We start from the raw sequence: 17,169 nt of genomic DNA on the forward strand, positions 1-17,169 counted from the left end.
CACAACATCCCCCATAGAAACAGGAAGTACATTGAGAACATTAATCACCTCTGTGGGACCATGAATTTGAAATTTAACAGCATCCCATACGATCCCATCTAACACAGGCCAGGCAGTAATATTCACAAAAGTCTGGTCCCTTTTCATGATGTGAGATGAGGAGTGGGGAGCCAAAGTTCCATCAATTAATCTAATTGTATGTCTTTCGGTGAGATAGTGTCCATTTACTAGACAAAAAAATACAACCACGAATCCAATGGACATAAACAAAAAAATAGTTATGAGCACCAGCCAAATGTAAGTCCAAGGGGGAATTAAAAAATGTCTTTTAAACCAAGCAGCAAAAATAGAAGTTTTCGATGGGGCTTTGGAAGTCAGAGTTGGTGTCAAATGAAAAACGTGACTGGTCAACTGTACTTGAATGTAAACCAGGCAACAACACATCTGTGGGATAAGTATACTCAGTATCTTCAACTGGTCCACCAGCCCGTGGAGGCAATAAAGGATTAGTAACTGTATGCATCTCGATGGCAATGTCAGGCCTGTTGGTAGTTGCCGGAGCCAAAACAGAATTTCTCAGCATTGCTGGACAAGAGACCGCTGGAGTCATACTAAGAAGAATCTGCCACTCGTAGTTTGACATTGTCAATGGAGATGTACCTGTTATCCTTGCGACCAGGAAGTGGAGGTAAAATGACTGTTCTTATAGCCTGCACGCCAAGCACTGGTACTGGAGCACGATAAGAGGGGCCGAAATCCTTCTTGTTCTCCACCTTCTCACAGACCAGGTCACCAACTCGAGGTAGCCAGCCAACTACCGGAATCTGAAGCACAGCATCAGTTGTGGAGGGCAAGTGTTCCTTTGCAAGACTGTCTCTGGTCTCTTGTAGATTCTGTAATAAGCAGAGTGATCATCTACGTCAAAGGGTGCGGCCGATGCCGCCATGTCTAGACCATCAAGGTCCGGGACAAACATTTTTATGCCAAAGAACATTTCGTATGGTGTCCGTCCACCGAGAGACCTTCTAGGGAGATTATTAAGTGCACGTTGAACGCTATACAAATGGGCCAACCAGTACCTAAAACACTAGCTGTCAGGGATTGCTATAAGTCACGGTTCATTCGCTCCACAACACTATTGCCCTCAGGCCGGTATGGAGACGAAAATTTGACTTGGACCCCCAAAGATCTCATGGCATCCTTGTACGCCTTAGAGGTGAATGCTGGACCTCAGTCAGAATGAATGGTACCACATGCAAAAATTCCCATAAAGACACGCAAATCCCTGATGACAGTTCAAGCATCAGCACTCCGTTGTGGCCAGACCCAAAGAAAACGTGTGCATGAATCCACTGCAACTAAGATGTACTTATACGTAGTATCAGAGGAGAAAGGACCGCAGTGATCTAAATAAACACACCCAAGTGGTTTATTAGATATGTACAACTGTGTTTGAGGTGGGCGCGCAGCAGTCAAAGGCTTTATCTGCTGCCAGATGTCACAATTAAGAACATAAGCACGAGTCGGTTTATACAATCCGTGCCACCAGTAACGTTGTTGTAAGATAGTAACAGTCGCCGAAACGCCAGCATGGGCAGAAGCCATACCTTCATGGGCCGCTGTTATCAAAGAAAGTCTGCAGTCCGCGTTGGAAATCAATCTGTCACCAACGTCGTTAATTCTCACATAGGGAACTTTATCAGGACTTAAATGATAAGATTATTTAGAAGGGAAACCCCGAGGGTAATTACCATCCTACTCTGTCGCAGCAATAGCTGCCAAGATGTCATCACAATCTTACTTTTGGATCTTGTAACTGCTGCTACTAGGTATGTTGCCACTGCTGTTTCGGACAGCCTGGACACCTACGCGCTGGTGCCCAAGAGTATGAACTACATTCACGAGCGGCAGACGTTGTTAAAGGTCTGCTACTCTAACCCAAAGCATTTTATGCTTGATTGTACTACCTTTGGAATCACGATACTCATTTTGAGACCAAAAGAACAAATTGTCATTGAAAGACTGAACACAGTAAAAAAGAGTCACTCACTATAAGAGTAGTAACTCGAGGATCAGCAAACTCCAGCGCAAGCACTAGAGCACGTAGCTCTGCCAACCGGGCGGTACAATCACCCAATGTCTGCATGTGCACGACATCAGATTTGAATTCACCATTCACGAAAGTACCAGCCACTTTGGCGCAGGCCGCTGACTAAGCATGCTTAGATCCCGTCGCCAGTTGCGCCAAACCGTCAGTATAGATGACACAATGGTAATCCTCAAGCGGGCGCAAGACAGAGGAGCTGGATGAACAAATTCATACTGCAAGTACTCCTGAGTCTGCAATGAGGCATCAAAGATGTAAGTGACATCCGGCGATGTCAAAGAAGTGGCCCATTGTATCCAACGTGGATGCAAAGCTTTAGAATTAGGTACACTTCTTTTTGAGACAATAGAGCCCTTATTCTGCTCATCTTGTTGAACTCCGCTTTCAAGGTTGGGATTTAAGGCCAGATGAATACATCCAGTCTCCCATGCGGGGGCGGGAAAAGGACATTTTTACAACAGACTACCCGTTGTGAGACCGTTACAATGTACGGGATCCCCACTAGCATCCCACAGCATGCCTCATTATTTAAAAGCAAATAACTACTGTTAGCTAATAATGTAAAAGTTGGTGTAGTTGCTGGCACAGGATTTCCCTTCAGAATGCAAGCTAAATTTGGCGCCTGAACGTTAGTATAGATGACACAATGGTAATCGTCAAGCGGGCGCAAGGAAAGAGGAGCCGGATGAACAAATTCATACTGCAAGTACTCCTGAATCTGCAATGAGGCATCAAAGATGTGACATCCGGCGAGGTCAAAGAAGTGGCCCATTGTATCCAACGTGGATGCAAAGCTTTGGAATTAGGTACAGTGGCTTTCGTTACTGCCTCTAGGGAAGGATACGGTGTGACAACCAACATGCGTTTCTCTTGTGACAGTGCTCTCTCCTTCAGAATCGCCATCTGCACTGGAGTCAAATCTTTTTCGACAGTGGAAAAGCGCATTTCAGCCGATGTGTACAAGTGTGATTTGTAAGCAATGAGGACTGTCGCCCTCATTGAACGTTAAGTACGTGAAGCCCACCGCGCCAGGCACAATTCTTATTACCAGGTTAGTGTGGTTATCACGCGTCAGTAAGTATTTCAAAGCAAGAAGATCAGCCTGCAAAGACTGCAGGATAGCTGAATGTTCTGGCAGCCAGCTCGATTTGGAAAAAGTAGGTTGTACCAAGGCATATAGCGGCTTGATACGCTGGGCATAATCGGGAATGTAAGTACGCCCGAAATTCAAAACACCCAGCAAAGATTGTAGTTTTTTCAGTGTTGTTGGCGCACGCAAACATACGCACTTCTCCAGGAAGGAAGGTGTTAAACCTCGTCCTTCGTTGTTGAGTTCATAGCCCAAAAACAACACCGTATACTCTGCAATGTGTGACTTTGCAAAGTTGAATTTGTAACCGAAGTCCGCAAACATGACAATGATGCGGTCAACGCGACACAGATGCGGCCGTAATTCGTCGTCTGTGAGATAGATATCATCAACATAAGAGTACGCATCAGGGCCAATGTTCTCTAACAGAGAGACAACACGAGCGGCAAAGAAGCCTGGACTGTTTTTGTAGCCCATGGCTACTCTTTTAAACTGTTTTTGTTTGCCGCCAGAAGTAAAGGCTGTCCATTGACTACTAATAGAGGACAGATTATGGCTATAAAAGCCATTGGAGATGTCAAGTGTGGTCTTGAACCTTTTTCTCACAAGACTATCCACAAGGGCAGAACTGTGGGTATTCTATACCGCGCACGTCCGACAATGAGAGTTCAAATGCCGGTAATCCAAAACTAGGCGGTACGACCCATCATAGAGGATTATTCATGGGTGACACACATGTTTCAATAACACCTTGATATTCCAATTGTTCAAGGATTTCTGCGACGTGAGATCTAGCTTCGCGGCGCATAGGATATTGGGGTTGTGGCTGGGGCATTGACCGTAATGGAATCTCATGGTTTGACGACAACTTATCCCACCCAACCGGAGTACGGTACAACGCCGGAGCAAGTACCTGAGCCCACTCTTCTGCAAAGTTCTGAGCCTGATCCTTCGGCACAGTGTGTGCAAAAGATGGGAGGATTACCTCCTGCCCTCTAGGAGCGGCCAAAACGAAGGCTGGGGGCCAATCCACCTCTGCTAACAGAATGTCATATGTAGAGGTCAGATTTTCCCAAAAAATCCCTTTTATGGTACGTTGTAGGACACCTTCAATTAAAGGACTATGTCATATAATCTGTCAGGGGGAGCCACTCTAGTAACAGCAGTTTCTACAGTAATGAATGTGTCAGTTGCTGTCGCCTTCAGATATGGACACAGTGCTTGCCGCACTACTGTAACCTCCGCTGCGCTGTCTAGCAGCGCTAGTGCCCATGCCAGGTTCCGAAGCTGCGTTCTCACGATCTGTGGCATACCTCGCTGTTAGTTGAGGAACTTTCTTCTTTTGAAACGGGGGTCGTTGTCGTGCAAATTCGTCCTGCTTGCCTTTGCCGTCAGCCTGACTGGGCTGCTCACGTCCTTGCTGGGCACCCCGACCTTTGCCACGCTCTCCTCCACCGGACTGTGAGACCGAAGTTTCCTGTGAAGAACGAGGAGAACGTTGTATCAGGAGACCTAATCCTAGTGCGATCGCGCAAATCATATGTGCGTTCAGTAGTCTGCTTATGCACAGAACTATGCACAGGAAACCAGGACCTCAGTGAATTGTGGTGTACCAAAAACTCACCTCAGAACCCAGAACCCCTTATTCTGCTCATCTTGTGCTTTCAAGGTTGGAATGGAAGGCCAGATGGATACATCGAGCCGTCCATGCGGGGTGGGAAAAGGACGTTATTACAGCAGACTACTCTCTGTGATACAGTCACTATGTAGGGAATTCCCACTAACATCCCACAGCAAGCTTCATTATTTAATAGCAAATAACTACCGTTAGCCAGCAGCGTAAAAGACGGTGTTATAACTGGCACCGGGATCCCTTTCAGGACGCAAGCTATATTAGGAGCGTGCACATTACATGCACCATGCAATTGAATGTGCCGACACACCACAGAGTGATCCGGAGTGGAAGTGCACTCTTCACCTTTTAAGTAAACCTCTTTTCCGTCCCTCACGCATCTATACGTGAATGGGAGTGACCAAACTTCGTGCAGGCAGGCCGTACCCAGTTTTTCATATCTGCCTAGGGCATAATGTTTCATGCACGAACTGAACTTAAACAGGGGGAACGGTAATGTGATTAAGCCGTGGATAAGCCACACAGCGGAGTTTAATTCGGCCACAGAAAAAGGTAAAGGTTCTAACTTCTCAATGTGCAGCAATGAGTATGTTGCATCTTTCATGGACATGAACTGTTGTTTTGCAGTTAAATTGAAAGGAAGAAACAAAGATGAAGTATTCATGTAATCCTAAGGGACTTTCCCAGCCTTTAACGTTTGCAATGTCCACGCAAACTGCATAATAGAACGCAATTGATTTTGACCACGATACAAAACAGACAAATCATCCTGCACAATGTCAACAACAGATGAAACAATATTATCTAACGTATAAATTCTGGAAGACAGGGTGTTAATGCTATTATCTATAACAGCCAATACTTTCTCCATATTGGCTTGATCAATAGCTCGTAATCTGGATGCAGCCTCAATCTGTGATAGCTTCCAAACTTCGTTGTAAACTGCATATACCCATCTTTTGGACCTGCCAACCGCAGGACCCCTAACAAAATCATTCAAATCTATTTTGTCGTTCAATTGTGATAAGGAATATGCTACTTACCAGTATGCATCTGTTCTTGGCATGTTGAGCTGCAGAGCCACACACTTAGGATAAGATCGCCATCTGGTGTTGGGCTTGGATGCTTGCAGGTTGTTGTTGTCTTCGGAAGAAGTCTTTTGGTCACGAGATAGGTGACTCCTCCCTTGGACTACAGTGCGCATGGGCATCCACTCCATCCTCAGATTGTTTTTTGCCATGATGGGAAATGATGGTGTGTGTAAGAATAAAGAAAGGATGTCCATGTGTAATGTCTAATTAAGACAATGCTGGAACAGATACAGGTCCCGGGGAGGTGGGTGGGTATGTGTGGCTCTGCAGCTCTACATGCCAAGAACAGATGCATACTGGTAAGTAGCATATTCCGTTCGAGGCATATGAGCTGCAGATCACACACTTAGGATAGACTATACAGCAGTGTCTCCCCTAGCGGTGGTCACCTGTATCAGTTGCAGCAGTTTGGAATAAAGTGTTAAGGACAGCCTGGCCCACAGAAGCTTGTTGTTTGGCTTGCACATCAACACAGTAATGTTTAGTGAAGGTGTGTGTTGTAGACCATGTGGCTGCCTTACAAATATCTTCTAAGGGAATGTTTCCTAAGAATGCCATGGAAGCCCCTATTTTGCGTGTGGAGTGCGCTCTAGGGGGAACTGTTAGAGTGCGTTTAGCTTTTTGGTAGCATATTTGGATACATTTAACTATCCACCTGGCTATCCCTGATTTGGAAATGGGGTTGCATTTATGTGGTGGAGAGAAAGCAACAAACAATTGTTTGGTTTTGCGGAAAGATTTGGTTCCGTCAATGTAATAAAGCAGGGCTCTTTTAACATCTAAGGTATGAAGAGCTCTTTCAGCTACCGAGTCCAGATTTGGGAAGAACACTGGTAGCTCGACTGATTGGTTAAGATGGAATGGAGAAATGACTTTTGGCAGGAATTTGGGATTTGTTCTAAGAACCACTTTGTTACGATGTAGTTGTAGGAATGGTTCTTGTATGGTTAAAGCCTGGATTCCACTTACCCTTCGAAGGGATGTGATAGCAATAAGGAAAGCCACTTTCCATGTAAGGAATTGTACTTCGCATTTATGCAGAGGTTCAAATGGGGGACCCATGAGCCTAGTGAGAACAATATTTAGATTCCACACTGGAGAGGGTGGTAATCTGGGAGGAATAATCCTTTTAAGACCTTCCATGAAGGCTTTGATCGCAGGCACTTTAGTGACAAGTGTTGTCGATTTTGTAAGTAGGCTGCTAATGCTGCTAGGTGGAGACGTATGGATGAGTACGCTAAATTACATCTTTGCAAGTGTAGTAAGTAGCAAATGATGTTCTGGATGGATGCATCCAGTGGGCGTATATCATCGTTAGTGCAGTAAATGGCAAATCTTTTCCATTTCGCAGCGTGGCAGGCTCTAGTAGTAGGCCATCTGGCCTCTTTTATAATATTCATGCAGTCTGGTGGTAGCTTGAGGTAACCGAACTCTAGGACTTCAGGAGCCAGATCGCTAGGTTCAGTTGATGTGGATCGGGGTGTCTGATTTCTCCATGGTTCTGGGTTAATAAGGACGGGGAGAGGCGCAGTCTTTGGTGTGGAACTAGAGAGAGTTCCAGCAGTGTTGTGAACCAGGGTTGACGTGCGCATGTGGGAGCTACTAGTATCAGCTTGAGAGACTGTTGCCTGAGCTTGCGTACCACGAATGGAATGAGTGGGAGAGGCGGAAAAGCGTACGCAAATCTGCCTGACCAGTTCATCCATATCGCATTGCCATTAGACTGTGGGTGGGGAAACCTGGCAGCGAAGGTTGGGCATTTTGCGTTTTCGTGTGTGGCGAACAGGTCTATGTCTGGTTGGCCCCATTTTTGGAAGAATGGGAGTAGGACTTGTGGGTGTAATTCCCATTCGTGGATCTGTTGGGTTTGTCGACTCAACAAATCGGCAATCTGATTGTGAACTCCTGGAAGGTGTTCTGCTAGCAGGTAGATGTTCTGGGGAATTGCCCATCTCCAAATGTTCTGTGCGACCTGGGACAGTTGGAGAGAATGTGTGCCTCCTTGTTTCTGTATGCAATACATGGCTGACATGTTGTCCATCCGTATGAGGACAGTTTTGTTCTTTAGATGTAATTGGAATGATTTTAATGCTAGGAACACTGCCAGTAGTTCCAGGTAATTGATATGGAGCACTTTTTGTTGAGAGGTCCATTTGCCCTGAGTGGTGTGTCCTAGGAGATGGGCTCCCCACCCTGTGAGAGATGCGTCGGTTGTCAGCACTATCTGTGGAAGAGGCTCTAAGAACGGCCGCCATTTGGACAGGTTTATGGTGTTCCACCTTTTTAGTGAGCGATGTGAGCAACTGTCCACTAACACCAGATCCGTAAGTTGTCCGTGAGCCTGGTTCCACTGACGTGCTAGACATTCTTGCAAGGGACGCATTTGAAGTCGTGCATAAGGCACAATGAAGATGCATGACGCCATCATGCCTATGAGTTGCATGAACACTCTTGCTGGGAGAGTGTTGGGATTGAAATTTTAAGATGAGAGCTTGTATATTGGCTATCCTGGCTGGGCTGGGATAAGCTATGGCCTTGGAGGTATTTATGGTGGCTCCCAGATATTGATGTATGTGGGAGGGTTGTAGTTGAGATTTGGGATAGTTGATGGTGAATCCCAAGTTGTGTAAAATTTGAATAGTTTGGCGAGTGTGTAGAACGCATTTGTTGAATGAATTGGCTTTTATGAGCCAATCGTCGAGATATGGGAAGACATGAATTTGTTGTCTCCTGAGATGCGCTGCTACTACTGCTAGGCATTTGGTGAATACTCTGGGCGCAGTTGTCACTCCGAATGGGAGGACAGTAAACTGATAGTGTTGCCCGTCTACCACCTGTGAGCAGGATGCATGGGAATGTGAAAATAGGCATCCTTGAGATCTAGTGTGGCAAGGAAATCACCTTTCTGTAATAGTGGAAGCACTTGTTGAAGAGTGATCATATGAAAATGATCTGAGTGTATGTACCGCTTTAGGAGTCTGAGGTCGAGTATGGGCCTTAACGTCTCGTCCTTCTTTGGGATTAGGAAATATAGAGAGTATACCCCTAGGCCCTGATGTTGGAAGGGAACTGGCTCTATTGCGTGTTTTTTAAGGAGGGAGAGAACCTCTTGCTTGAGGAGTGCAAGATGGTCTGGCGACATGGAACGCTGTTTGGGTGGTATATGTGGGGGGGGGGGGGGTATTTGTGAGTCCCAGGCAGTAACCATACTGGATAATTTGTCTTACCCACTTGTCTGTTGTAATGGAATTCCAGACAGGTAGGAACTGTTTGAGTCTTCCCCCGACTGGAGTGGAATTGTCTGGGGGGAGTGGAGGAAAGTCACTGTTTAGTGGCGGGGGAGGTACGAGTGTTGGTATTGCCTCGACCTCGTCCCTTGGTGTTGTTTCCCCTATATCCTCCTCTAAAATATCCTCTATTGGGGGATGTTTGTGTAGAGGTTTTGAACGTGGAGGAGGGGTCTGCTCCAATATTTTTGGATGCTCCTCTATAGAAGGAGCGTCAAAAGGAGCCACGTGGTTGTGGAGACTGCAATGCTCTCATGGACTTAGCAGTCTTGGTGTCTTTCTTCATTTTTTCAAGTGCAGTATCTACTGCTGGTCCAAACAGTTGCTCTTGGTTAAATGGTTGGCTAAGTATGGTACTTTGTACTTCTGGCTTAAAGCCTGAAATACGTAGCCATGCATGGCGTCTAAGAAGTACGCTTGTATTGATTGCTCTAGAGGCAGTGTCTGCGGTGTCAAGTGCACATTTAATTGAGGCATTTGAGATGAGCTTTCCCTCTTGTATAAGGTCATTTGCCTGTGTCTTGTATTGGTCTGGTAGGTGTTGTATGTGATCTTCTAACTGATCATAGTGAGCCCTATCATAGCGTGCCAATAGGGCTTGTGTGTTGGCAATACGCCAATGGTTAGCTGCTTGTGCTGCTACTCTTTTGCCTGAGGCTTCTAATAGTTTGGATTTGTATCTCCTGTTTGGGAGTTAGCCCGCTTCCTTGCGTTAGAAACCACCAAAGAATCCAGAGGGAGCTGTCCTTTAATGTAAGAAGGATCTTCTGGGGCAGGTCTTTATTTTTTCTCAATTCGAGGGTTAAGTACCCTGGCTTGTACGGGGTCCTTAAAAACTTCTGTGGCGTGTTTTATGACCCCTTTAAATCATAGGTAAAATTTGAACTGATTTCTGAGACTGCTCAAAAGTGTCTAAAAGGAAGTCTTCCTCGGTTGCATCTGAGTGCATGGTGACGCCATGGTAAAGTGCTGCTCTGTGTACTAGTTGTCCAAACCCCAGGTGGTCATCTGGAGGTGAGGGTTTTGAAGGGTCTGTAGTAGGATCAGGTATATCAGGCAGAGGGTAAGCCCAGTCGTCTAATGGTACAATATCCGGATTTGTGAAAGGATCATTAGGATCATTAAGATCATCCGGATCACCCCCTCCCCCTAGGTCGTCATCATCATCCTGTGGAGGTGGTGCATGTGAAGGAGATGGTAGAGGTAGAGGTAATGGTGGTGGAGGCAGGGGGGGTGGGGTAAAAGGTCGTACAGGAGAGGAAGGAGGAATGGGTGAGGTGGCTGAGTCCTTCTTCTTTACAGGAGCTGGAGAAGGTGTTGTGTCTAGCTTCCTTTTCTTACATGGCACAGCAGTGACATGTCCAGTTTTTGGATTAATATAGATCCTTTTTTGAGTTGGATCTGGGTGGAAAAGTTCTTGGTCTTCAGGAACAGACTTTGGCGCCGATTTTTTCGGTTCCGATCTATGTTTTGGGTGATCGGTAGAGTCTTTAGGAGGTGTAGTATAGACCTTAGCCGGTTGTTTCGGTGCCGATGAGGGTTTCGGTGCCGATGAGGGTTTCGGTGCCGATGAGGGTTTCGGTGCCGAAATGGAGTCTTTAAGCTTGGGAGCTTTCGGTGCCGGTTTGTCTATGGGCCTCAATGGTTTTGGTGCCAAAGGTGCCGGAGCCGGCTTCGGTGCCGAGAGGTCTTGTGTCTTCGGTGTCGAAGGTGCTGGGGGTACAATAATATGTGGTTTGCAGGGGCCCGAGCCACCTGAAGGCTTGTATTTCTTTGGAGCCGAGCCCGAAGGCGGGGCTTCTGAAGGTTGTTTTTGGTCGTGACTGGGGCCAGCTGGCGAAGTCTTGACCAATGCCTTTTTTGGAGGGGTTGGGGTAGGGGCATCTGTACTCACGCGTTGCCACGGAGTAATGGGGTCGTCGGAGTAGTCTGCTTCTGATATAATTTGATGTTCCTCGGAATCTTCTTCCGGGACATCGGGGCCCTCATCAAAGATGTCCTCTGGTTCCGGAGCTGGTCTGTGTGCCATGATATGGCGTCGAGCTCTTCGATCCCGAATGGTCTTCTTGGATCGGAATGCGGCGCAGGCTGGACAGCTGGACTCGTCGTGTTCCGGTGACAGGCACAGGTTGCAGACCTTGTGATGGTCACTGTGCGGGAATTTTGCTCCACATTGGGGGCATTTTTTAAACGGCGTCCTTTCCATGACCCGCAGGCCTCACGGCGCGGATAGGTTTAATCGCCCGCGTCGACGTCCGGAACCGGCCCGATGAATTGGATGTCGAGTAAAGGTGTATCGATAAAAATTATAAAGGTTTTTCGCTTCAAAAAGCTTTGTTTAGAAGTTTTCTACCGGAGTGGAAAAGTGTCATCCGAACCCAATGGCAGAAAAAAACAATCTGAGGATGGAGTGGATGCCCATGTGCACTGTAGTCCAAGGGAGGAGTCGCCTATCTCGTGACCAAAAGACTTCTTCTGAAGACAACAACAACCTGCAAGCATCCGAGCCCAACACCAGATGGCGATCTTATCCTAAGTGTGTGATCTGCAGCTCATATGCCTCGAACATGAAGTTTAACAGATGCTAAGGTGGAATGTTGCAGCCAAGATTGGCATAACTTCCCTACTGAGTAGGTAGTTACAGTGTGATAGGATTCAAAACGGGGGTTCTCACGAAATTGCGTGTACCTCGGATTCAAATCCAGAAACCGATGTTGAGAGGAATCTGAGCTCGTTTGCCATATTAACCACCCTTCCGGATTTAATATGGAAATATTGAAGGATGTGTTGGAAATGTATGACTGCAACGTAGCAAGGGACAGATTCGTATGATTATCCCAATTAGGATAAGCACCCAGACCCGGAGTAGAGGGAGAATTTAATTTTTTAGAAGTAGCCAATCCAAAACAGGTGGTCTGAAAAATTGACGAATTCAAAAATAACATGTGGTTCGGGATGAGGCAGGCACGATGCAAAGCTTCTGTTCCCTGTACCTGCCACGGTTTAGAACCCCAAACCGATTTAAGATCGATAGTAGCTTTCACAGATCATAACCTCCGATTGCCAACTCGTCCATAAAGGACTTGGAATACAACAATTTAGTGTGTGTCAGCCTAACTTTCGAGGTAGACTCAGCCGCCACTTTAAAATAAAAGGAGGCCGGATTCGACACACTGAAATCAGAAAAAAATGTGAATTTGTCCACTAACGTGGTGGAGCTGCCCAGCCTAGGTGCTGGACAGTGTTCCCATTGGGTATAATTTACAAAATTTCTAAATGTATTTGCTTTGTGACGGAAATGATTGCCATAATTTTGATAGCAAAACTGCTCATCATAATTAGCAGTATCTAAATACAAATCCTCAGCATCAAACGCAGCATAATATTTCAAATCAGAAAACAGTGCTTCTATGACTTGAACATCCCAATCATCCGAGCGGATGTTTTGCTTAACTACATCACCCATAGAAACACGAAATACATTTGGCACATTGATTACTTCAGTGGGACCATGAATTTGAAATTTGACAGCATCCCACGCAATCCCATCCAGTACAGGCCAGGCAGTAATGTTCACAAAAGTCTGGTCCCTTTTCATAATATGTGATGAGGAGTGGGGAGCCAAAGTTCCATCAATTAGTCTAATTGTAGATCTTACTTTCAGGTAGTGTCCATTTATAAGTCTAAAAAACACTACCACAAATCCAATGGACATATGAGCACCAGCCAAATGCAAGTCCAAGAGGGAATTAAAAAATGGCTTTTAAACCAGACAGCAAAAATCGAAACTTTTGATGGGGCAATGGAAGTCATTGAATTAGTCTCAAAGGAGTAGCGCAACTGGTTAACTGTGGTGGATTGTAAAACAGAAGCGGGACATCCGCAGGATAAGCATACTCAATATCTTCACGTAGACCACCAGCTGTCGGTGACAACAAAGGACCAGTAACTGTATGCATCTCGATGGCAACATCAGGCAAGGTGGTAGAAGCTGGGGCCAAAACAGAATTTCTCAGCATCGTAGGGCAAGAAACCGCTGGAGTCATACTAAGAAGAATCGGCCACTCGCTGTAGCTTGACATTGTCAATAGAGATGTACCGGTTATCCTTGCGACCAGGAAGTGGAGGTAAAATGACTGTTCGTGTACCCTGCACGCCAAGCACTGGAACCGGTGCATGATAAGAGGGGCCGAACTCCTTCTTGTTCTCCACCTTCTCACGGACCAGAACACCAACTCGAGGTAGTCAGCCGACTACCGGAATCTGAAGCGCAGCATCAGATGTGGAGGGCACGTGTTCCTTCGCTAGACTGTCTCTGGCTTCTTGTACATTCTGCAATACAGCACAGTGATCATTTACGTCAAAGGGTGCGGCTGACGCCGCCATGTCTAGACCATCAAGGTCCGGGACAAACATTCGGATGCCAAAGAGCATCATGCATGGGGTCCACCCACCCAGAGACCTTCTAGGGAGTTTATTAAGTGCACGTTGCACGTTTGACAAGTGGGCTAGCCAGTTCCGCCCAGTACCTAAAACCCTAGCTGTCAAAGATTGCTTTAAGTCACGGTTCATTCGCTCCACCACACTATTACCCTCAGGTCGGTAGGGAGACGAAAATTTGACTTGGACCCCCAAATTTCTCATGGCTTCTTTGTACGCCTTAGAGGTGAACGCAGGGCCCTGATCAGAATGAAAGGTACCACATGCAAAACTTCCAACAAAGACACGCAAATCCCTGATGACAGTACGGGCACCAACCCTGACCTCCTCTCATTTCGCAAAAATTTAAAGACCCTATTGTTTGCCAAAATCGACTCCTCCTAGATTGCCTCTAGTTCACTCCCTGCTTCTATTCAGCGCTTGGACGCTTTCGGGCAGCAATCGCGCTTAACAAATACTGTTGCAATACAATACACTCCTTTGTGGCCATACCCACAGAAAACGTGTGCACGAATCCCTGCAACATGGCGCACCTAACGTTTGGTCGATTGATTTGAAACGCCTTAGTAGTGCTTATATTAGTCCACGACTCCCTCACTCTTGTTTTCGGATAACAGGAGTGACGGGTTTAACCTACCTGTTTCTCGACTAATAGGTTCTTTCAAGCTTGATCGTTAAAAATGTTTCTTCTGAACCCTGGTGCTACTGTTAAAATCGTTGTTAATCCTTTGTGTGTCCATATGGCGGTTGACATTGCTGCACATAGCTGTGCGCCTCTGCGCCGTCATTTGACAACGTATGAGGTGCCGGAAGATGGGATGGCTGTTATTTTTGTGGTGAGCGCTGATGCGTCTTTCTATTATGAGTTGTTTTACTCTTGGGTGACTTTTCCGGCGGTGAATGCAGACGATAATACGTTTCATTCCTATACTACCACGCAGCTACCTGCTGTCTATATGCCGTATAGGACACAAGAAATTCCTATTTCTGCCTGGCAGCATACCATTTGGTTTAATGGCGCCCTTCCCCATGCGGTTGCACCGGCTAGAATGGGCACGTTGTCGATTGCAGGGGCCACATGGCCGATGCTGGCCGGATTTAGGCCTCATCCCCGCTATCTCACGGTGGTGGTGGCTGAGTTGCGGGTGCTACACACAGCCCTGATTACAGTGTATAGGGCTTTAGTGCATTACGTGTCACGCAACGGGCAGGTGGGGGCACCTGCTGTTGCGGGACAACCAACGGACCACCACGCGGTGGTTATTAGTCCTGTTATGGTTAATTCGGTGATGGGCAAGCGCCCCCAAAGTAAGGATGATTTACCTTATTGGCTTGCTGAGAAATTTGACCAACTGGAGGCGGTTTTTCCGCATACCACTCCTGTGGAGAAACACAGGAGTGCAGTACAGCCATAGAAGGGGTGCTGAAGCACTTCGAGTAGACTGCCGCAAACACTTTACCCCAGTTATCACAATCAGCCATATCTGGGACTCAGTCTTTCGGCAAACTAATGGTGAGGATCCTGTGTTTTCCACAGGAGTAGAATTCGGAAAAACTGCTTCCAGCTGGTCAAATTTCTCAGCAAGCCAATAAGGCATATCATCCTTATTCTGGGGGCGCTTGCCCATTACCGAATTAACCATGAAAGGACTAATAGTAATCCCGGCCTGGCCAGCTGGTTGCGCCGCAACCCCAGGAGACCCAACAAAAAAAGAAAAACAATCCATATAAACAGTAGCACAAAAAGGGTATAAGATAAAATGAAACCTCTTTAACTGTCAAGCTTGAGAGAACCTATACATTAACTATTTAGGTAGGTTTAAACTGTCACCCTTGTCAACCAGTAACAAGAGTGAGGGTATTGTGGACTAATATAAGCACTACTAAGGCGTCTCAATCATAAGACCAAAACGTTAGGTGCGCCATGTTGCAGGGATTCTGCTAATGCACAGAACTATGCGCAGGAAATCAGGACCTCAGTGAATTGTGGTGTACCAAAAAACTCACCTCAGTACCCAGAACTCCTATCCGACTAGCATCAGTGTCTCATTCGTTCTCCATATCATCTCGAAGCTAACCAATGATTAGACAACCCAGAACAAGCGACTTAGAGTACTCTCAGGAATGGTAGGAATCAGAAACACCTTTTCGTTATTATTCTCATATCAGTCCACAACAAGAGTAATCAGAGACATGGAAAAGTTTAAAATGTTTATTTTTAACTAAGTGCTCCAAGGTGTAGTACTTTGGCCAACATAAGCAGACAAATGATTAAAAACAAAACCATCAGCATTGTTACAATACCATAGAAAATGAAGGGAGAAATCATATTACAAATGATAGTGGATAACAACCACCCTCCCTTCGCTAGTAAGCTAGTTTTATGAAACTAATAGAAGGTCTCTAGGCTTGAATGGGGAACCCCATACCATTAATATCAGCTTAAGTGAATCACATCACAGGATCAGCTCTGCTCTCTGTATCTGGAAAGGTTTTCTCCAAAGTGTCTGAATCATGCATGCAAATGCAATATTAAAGGAACCCGAGTTTCAGATATTTACAGCTGTGTGCGTGTTCTGTCTAGAGCGTGGGCCGATCAACCTGAATTCAAAAGCATACATTGTTATTTGACCTTGACTGCTTCTGCACAGTGTTCAGACTAAGGTTGCGGTGCACGTCTAGGGATGTGAACAACAGATCGTTCTCATGTGAAGAAAAAGCAAGCACACAGTTTTTCTTGTAATAACAGCTACCTGCAGTGTCATGTGCAAAAGTAGCAAAAGTGGCAAGATGGTGTTTTACATCTAAAGCGCTTATGCTAACATAGCAATGTGTGCACATAGAACCCTGCCTCCACTACAGAGCTCATGGCTGTGTTTCCACTCTGCACAAGCCTCCGTGGGGTTCCTGAGTACTTAACCTGGGTGGGTGCTTGTGTCCCCAGCTCCTCTGAGTCTTCTGGTCCAAGTCTTATCTCCTTAGCAGTTTGCATTCCACTTTTAGTATAAGGCTTGGTCTCCACCTGGAGACCAGGGTGTATTTGTGCTACTTACCCGATTATTTTGATGTATTCTTGGCTGTATTGTTGATCTCCCCGGTTAGGCCTGCCTTTTGAATCCCTTCATTCCTGCCCATTGGAATTTCTCTCCTGGCAGGTGGCATTTCTTGTTGTCCTCCCTTACCCTCAGGCGGGTTAGTGAAATTCACTCTCTCACTTTGGAGGAGCCTTTCTTCGTGGTACATCACGATAGGGTGGTCCTCAGGGACAATCCAAGATTCCTCCCTAAGGTAGTCTCTAGTTTTCACATTAACCAATTGAGTATCTAGTCTTTTTTGTACACCCAGAGACTTTGGCGGAGCGTGCTCTACATACTCTATACGTCAGGGGAGTGTTCATATAATATAGTGATAGAACAAAATCCTTCCATAAAACACAACAGCTATTGTTGGCATACTCCCAGCCACACAAGGGGCCTGCCGTTTCCAAGGCAGGTGGTGCTTACTGGTTGGTCAAATGCATA

Source organism: Triturus cristatus, chromosome 1_1 (assembly GCF_964204655.1).
Source record: "Triturus cristatus chromosome 1_1, aTriCri1.1, whole genome shotgun sequence".
Lineage (NCBI taxonomy): Eukaryota > Metazoa > Chordata > Amphibia > Caudata > Salamandridae > Triturus > Triturus cristatus.